The sequence below is a fragment of the Microtus ochrogaster genome, unplaced genomic scaffold (assembly GCF_000317375.1).
Source record: "Microtus ochrogaster isolate Prairie Vole_2 unplaced genomic scaffold, MicOch1.0 UNK43, whole genome shotgun sequence".
Classification (NCBI taxonomy): domain Eukaryota; kingdom Metazoa; phylum Chordata; class Mammalia; order Rodentia; family Cricetidae; genus Microtus; species Microtus ochrogaster.
In genome coordinates, this window is record NW_004949141.1 from 3,156,551 (window position 1) to 3,163,838 (window position 7,288).

A 7,288-nucleotide genomic window follows, 5' to 3' on the forward strand; every position below is an offset into this window, starting at 1 on the left:
CAAACAAACACACAAATAAATCATGCTGGGGTGTAGTGCTTATAGTCCCAGCACTTGGGAGGCAGAGGTAGGTAAATTTCTGAGAGCTCAAAGCCAATTTGGTCTACAGATCAAGTTAAAGATCAACTAGGGCTACAGACTCAGCTCATTGCGGTAGCTTGAATGTAATTGGCCCCCATAAACTCACAGGAAGTGACACCATTAGGAAGTGTGACCTTGTTGAGTAGGTGTGGCCTTGTTGGAGGAAGTGTGTCACTGTGGGCGCAGGCTTTGTTCAAGCTACACCCAGTTTGGACACAGACTCTCCTGCTGCCTGCAGATCAAGATGTAAACTCTCAGCTCCTCTCTCCAGCTCCTTGTCTGTTTGCATGCTGTCTTGCTTCCTGCCATGAAAATAATTGGGCAACCCTCTGAACTATAAGAGAGCCTTCCTTAAATGTTTTCCTTTATAAAATTGTGGTCATGGTATCTCTTCACAGCAAAAGAAACAAGACACTTACTCACTGTTATTGAGGGTGTAACACGGTACAGCCACTATGGACATCAGTCTGGGGGTTCCTCAAAAACCTAGAAATAGCATATGCATCACCCAGATACACCACTCCTAGGCTATCGCCAAAGGACTCTATATCCTACCACAGGAAACCCGCTCATCTATGTTCACTGCTGCTCTGTTCACAATCGCCAGGAAATGGAAACAGCCTGGATGCCCAGCAGCTGACGAAGGGATGCTGAAAATGTGGCTCATACACACAGTGAAGTATTATTAAGCTGTTAAGAAAAATAAAATTATTAAATTCATAGGCAAATGGATGGAGCTGAAAATAGTCACTCTTAGCGGTACCCAGACCCAGGAAGATAAAGGCCACATATTCACTCTTGTGTGTGGATGCTAGTTTTCAGTCTTTAAATGTGTGTTGAAATTGAAGTACCTTGAAAAGTCAGGAAACGGGGGAGGGGTCATGGGGGTCTCAGTGGAGGGGAGATACAATGCAGGTGGCGGGAGAGAGAAAGAGTAACGGGAGAGGCAGGGGTAAGTGGAGGCAGGTGAGAGGGCGGGAAGGAGAGCGAGCACGGGAAGGACGCTAATGCTGAAGACCTTTGCTAGAGCCACATGCAAACCTACAGCTGCAGACGTTCCCTAAAACATATACACACATAAAAAGTTTAAATGGAGTTAGTCTGTAATGTGGGGGTGGCAGTGTTTGTTCCATAGACCACAGGCATCAAATAAATCCATTTATTAAGTAGGGGTTAGCACTTATTGAGCTGTTGGACAACTGGGCCCTGGAAGTCTCCCCAAGTATTACAGGCTATTGTCAATATACTTGGTTACTCTCTAGAACTTGATAGTAAGACACTACTAAGAAAGACATAACATACTTTAACCATAGAACATGGAGAAATGAAGACAGTACTGCTGAGGATTATTATTTTCAGGTGTGTTACTTTTGTTTATGCCGCATTTGATTAACTGTGAAGCTGTGATTCCTAGTCTGTCTAAAACACCTGGTGGGCTAATAAAGCGCTGAATGGCCAATAGCAAGGAAGGAGCATGGATAGGCGGAGCTGACAAGCAGAGAGAATAAATAGGAGGAGAAATCTGGGCAGGAGCAAAGGAGAGAACAAGGAGAGGAGGACACCAGGGGTCAGCCACCCAGCTACACAGCTAACCACAGAGAAAGAAGTAAAGAAAGGTATGCAGAAATAGAGAAGGATGAAAGTCCAGAGGCAAAAGGTAGCGGGGATAATTTAAGAAAAGTTGACAAGAAACAAGCCAAGCTAAGGCCGGGCATTCATAACTAAGAATAAGTCTCTGTGTGAGATTTATTTGGGAGCTGAGTGGCAAGCTCCCCCCAAAGCCAGAAGAATAAAATGTCGCACAACCCAGTACTGACCTGGATGGAAGCTTCATCCTACTCACTGGTTTTCATGGTGTTGGGAAGTGCTGTGCACAGTACTGGGAGAGAAAAGTAATCGCTTGTCTTACCAAACTATGAGACCTGTGAGCTACGACAATGACTCGTCTTGCAGGATAAGCCCACTGTTGCAATAATGGCCCAGATGTCATGGGAGTAACCAACCAGTGGATTTAAGGACCATTCCAAAAGACAAGACCCCTGCCTGATATTGTTAACTGAACCAAGAACCCATGACGGGGTAAGCCATGGGCCCTAGAGGAAAGTTTACTACCCTTACACGACGAAATGGCCATAAACTACCACCTGAGCACTTCCCTTTATACCCACAGAGTGTCCCTCAAACCCCATCCAGAAAAGCTGCTTTTTGTAGTAGATGGTGATTAATAGAGAGACTGCAAGTGGTTGACATGCAGAGAATAAAAGACTGTGGAGTGCTCAGCTCTGAAAGGTATAACTTTATCACATGCACACGTGAGCACACACGCGTGCACGCGCGCGTGCGTACACACACACACACACGTCCCACTCAGGTCATTGTGGAAGAGGGGGCAGTAAGAAAAGATTGTAAGAGCCAGAAGCAATGGATGCCTACAGCAAATGTATTTTCTGGGCGTGAACTTACAGCAGCTGTGCCTACAAGCACACGGTCTACACACAAGAACAGACCAGCTAAAATTCCAGTGTGGATGGGAGAGGTCATGAAGTCAACCCTTTATCTGAGGCAATACTGGCAACTAATGGGTGCTGGTGAGGTTTTCCACGATGCAGCCCTTGAGAAGCTACCCATGCTCCTCTCTCTCTCTTTCTGTCTTTCTTTCTTTCTTTCTTTCTTTCTTTCTTTCTTTCTTTCTTTCTTTCTCTCTTTCTTTCTCTCTTTCTTTTCTTTTCTTTTCTTTTCTTTTCTTTTCTTTTCTTTTCTTTGATAGGGTTTCTAGCTTTGGAGCCTGTCCTGGAACTAGCTCTTGTAGATCAGGCTTGCCTTGAACTCACAGTGATCCACCTGCTTCTGCCTCCTGAGTGCTGGGATTAAAGGTGTGTGCCACCGCTGCCACCCGGCTTTCCAGTAGCCTCTGGTACTATGTATTCAAAGCTAGCCTGGTCTACATTGGGAGTTCCAGGCCAGTCTTAAAAAAAGAAAAAAAAGAATAGTTGGATATCTGGAGAGATGCTGTTTTGAAGTCAGAATTTTTAAATGATTGCACTACTCTAAAGGCTTGGAGAGAACAGCACACCCAAATATTTTCTGGGTTTCCATCTGAGTGGTGTGAGTGTGGATGATCAATGAGAAAACATTCTGGCTGGAGAGCATGGCTCGCAAGTTGTCTTGGCTGCCAAGTCTACCTGATTTCTGGAGCTGCTGGGATCAAATGAGAAAGTCCAGCATGGCTGGAAATAAACACCTTCTACACACGGTGTTTGAAATGTTTGGTCCCAGGACCCCATGGCCCCCTGGAGACTCTCGGGCTCAACCCCTGCTGCCTTCATGATGGACAGAATATATTCCATGCCCTTGGCTGGGGTTTTACCACAGAGCTTACTGTGGCCAGTGGATTGAGGCATGTGTAGAGAAAGGAAAGGCATGAAGTAGACCAGCAAAACTGGTCTCTTCCCCTTGTCCTCCTGCCCTTTGCTTTGAGAATAGCATGTTTTGAGTAAACTGTTGTCCAGAGAATGAGAAATATATATATGAAACATGGGCTCAACCTACAGCCCTAATTTTAAATTATATCCAACCGTTGTTTGAAGCTTAATGTCAGCCAACCTGAAGACACATGGTGAGAAATAAATGACTGTTATTTTAAGTCCCTATGTTATGAAATTGTTTTATGTAGAATTATTATGGTTAACTGATGCTTAAGAATAGAATCATATTATAGTTCAGGCTAACCTCAAACTCGTGATAATTCCCCTGCCTTAGCCTCTCAAGTGTGAACTTCATGCCCAGCACTGAATCTTCCTGGTGTCTGAAATACAAGCTGAAATTTGCTTTCACACCAGGGTTCTAGGATCTGCGGGTATTCAACGTCTGAAGAAAGCGTGCGATAAAGCTTCGTATATTATGCAACCCACTTCATCTCATGGTGTGACAGCAAGTCTCCAGTGAGGAGGGGAATGTCTACCCTAAGAAATACACGACATTCTGAGGAGGAAATAAAAGGAACACAAATGCCATGCCTAAAGTATAGGATTGGGAAAAAAGGTGGATGTGAATCAGGTGTGGTGCAGGGGATAAACCATGAATAGAGAAGCAATAGCCTGGTATACAGAACTCAAAAGAAAGCCTTTCTTTGGGGCCACGGAGAAGCATTCTGCTCCTCAAGAGGCCACATCAAAGACATACATATATGACAATTCTAAACTCAAAAACCTTAAGCAGCTGGGGAGATAGCTTCATCAGTAAGTGGTTTGCAGTACCAATATGAGGACCTAAATTTGATTTTCCAGCAACCATGTAAAAGCAGGTTACAATAATCCCAGCACTGGGGAGGCAGAGACAGGGGTCTCCAGGGCTGGCTGAGCAGCCAGTCTAGTGAAATTAACCAGCTTCAGGTCTAAGGAGAGACCCTGACTCAAAAGATAAAGTGGGGAACAATCGAGAAAGATACTCAACGTGACCTCTGGCATACATGCACACATGTGTGTGCATTCCCCCCCACAATATACATATGTACATATATGTAGGCAGCCCTAAGTATGTGAAGTCCTTGAGTAAATGTGTGCTATTAACTTAGGCACAGCCATGTTGAGGACACCAAAGCCTCAGACCCATGGGAAAATGCCAAAGCTTTCCTTCCACAACTGGAGCATGAATAATAAAATCCCAGAGACAGATATTGGGGTTCAAGCTGAAGATCAGAGTAGCAAAGCAGCTTTTCAAGAACTCTCTAGCCACTAGAAACAAAGAGGCAATTCTGTCCTTGGTGTAACTGCAGACTGCAATGCTCTCCACCAAACCTCAGACTGCAGTGAGCTCCTGTCTCCTCCTGCCTTATATTCCTCTCTCTGCCCAGCCATATCACTCCTGTCTCCACCTCCCTAGTGCTGGGATTAAAGCATGTAACTCCTGAGTGCTGGGAGCACCTTTGTTGTTTTTTTTAAATATTTATTATGTATACAATATTCTTTTCTGCATGTATGCCTGAAGGCACCAGACCTCATTACAGATGGTTGTGAGCCACCATGTGGTTGCTGGGAATTAAACTCAGGACCTTTGGAAGAGCAGGCAATGCTCTTAACCACTGAGCCATCTCTCCAGCCCTGGGAGCACCTTTGTGTGAGTTCTACTTCTCTTTTTAGACAGATTCAATCTCGTGTAACCTTGAGTCCTGGGATTAAAGGTGTGTGTCACCACTTGCTGGCCTCTAGTGACTTAGCTCTGCACTCTGATCTTCAGGCAAGCTTCATTTATTAAAACACAACATCACTACAGCCACCCCCTAGGGTGAAGCCTGAAGAGAAATGGCAAAGTCTTCCTCTGGTCCGTGTGTGGATGTTAGTCGTGAGTGTAGAAAATGTCCCCTGTAGAACTCCCAATGGTCTTCACATCTTGAAAAGGGCTCCCTACAGAGAGAGATTGCGCCTACTAAAAATGGCTGAACTGCCTCCTGGATTAAGCTATATACCATAAACCTTGCCTCTTTGTTTATCTGCCAACTGTGCGTAATAAACATGCTTTGGTTCCAGGGTGCTGCGGTCTTTCCATCCAAGACCCTGTAAGCATTGCAGCTCAGATGGAAAGGGATCCTGGCAGTTGGGAGCCAAGGAATGCCATGAAGTCACCATAAGCATAGCAGCTTACAGTCCTGCCCCAGCAAAAAAAAAAAAAAAAAAAAGGGTTCCCCCCTGGCAGGTCTGTAGCAACTCTGCTCCGCCAGGTGAAAGTTTCTCCAGTTTCAGTTCTGCTCCGTTCCACTCTGGCTCTGAGAAAGTTGTTTCTTCTCTGCTCCCACTCCACTCCTGTGAAAGAAGGTCTTACCCAAACCTCATTCAAGAGATTTATTGGGAGGGAAGAATCCTGCCTCTGCCAGGGTGGGAAAAGGCAACTGACAACTGAACAGGCACAGGGCTTATATAGGGCTTTTTAGGGGTGGAGTTTTTCCAGGGTGAAGATTTTCCGGGTGGGAATTGGTCAGATTTCAATCCCTAAATTTAGACAAGCTCAGAGATTGGCTGAACGTCATGTTCATGGATTAATTGGATTCATGCTCAGAGATTGGTTGGTTTTTCTGTTCAGGGATTGATTGGTTTTTGTACTGAGTTGGTCAGGGGCCGAGTATGTTTCTTTAGCTCTGGTTTCATGGCCAAAGTGTTTCCTTCATTGACCCTTTTTAACCTGTTGGCTCTAGTTTCAGGGCCAGTGAATTGTCTCTGGTCTCAGAGTCAGTGTGTGTTTCTTTGGCTCTGGTTCCAGGGTCAGGAGTGCGTGCGTGCATGCGTGCGTGCGTGCATGCGTGTGTGCGTGCGTGTGTGTTTGGCTGGCCCTTTTACTCTACAGAGCCCACTTGACTCCAGCTCTTCTATGTGTCTGTCTTTTTCTTCATTCCATCACTGCTCCCAGCCAGGTCATGTTTTTGGAGGCCCCAGCAAGGACACAGCAAGTAATGCCTGAACAGAAACCCAACTAGGGGCAAGAATGTGGATACTGACTACAGAGGCTACCTCAGAACGAAGTGTGCTTATACAGATAAACAAAAAGTAGGGAAAAGGGAAGAAGTCAAAATAACTATGAAGAAAGAAATATGAATAAAGGGGATACTCTAACCATAGGCTGTAAAACATTTGGACAAGTGTTTAATGGCCCCAGAGAGGGGCCATTAGACTGTAGAAATAGACAGTTACATGTTAAAATTTTGGGGATAAGTAAAATCTAGAGAAAAGCAGTTATATGTTGATAAGTAAAATCTAGAGATAGGTGGTTGTATACATTGAAAGACTTTTGGAAACCTCAGAAGTACCGTGTAGGCTTTGCAGCTTTGTGTAGTTCTTGGGTTGTTTTGGGGAGGCATGTCCAGGAAGAGGGCAGTGAGCTTGGCTACTTGAAGAATAGATAGAAGAAACTTTGAAAGATGGATACATAGAAGAAAGACCCAATCATGTTCCCATCTTAGTTTTTTATTTAATTGCTTCCATGTTATATTTGGCAAGCATGCATTCATGCACACAGTGCACAGGTGAACCAGTCTGCTGAGGGGGGCCTCAGCCTGATCCCTGGGAGCTACACAAGTGCAGCAGTATTCTGTGTCTCCCCACCATGGCTGAGAGACCCCCCAAGTGTCTGCAGGAGGGGTGTGCGATCAGACACCGTAGCATGCCTGGGGTGGAAAAGCTGTCAAAAGCTGCAGGTCCGAATGCACTCGGACAGAGGT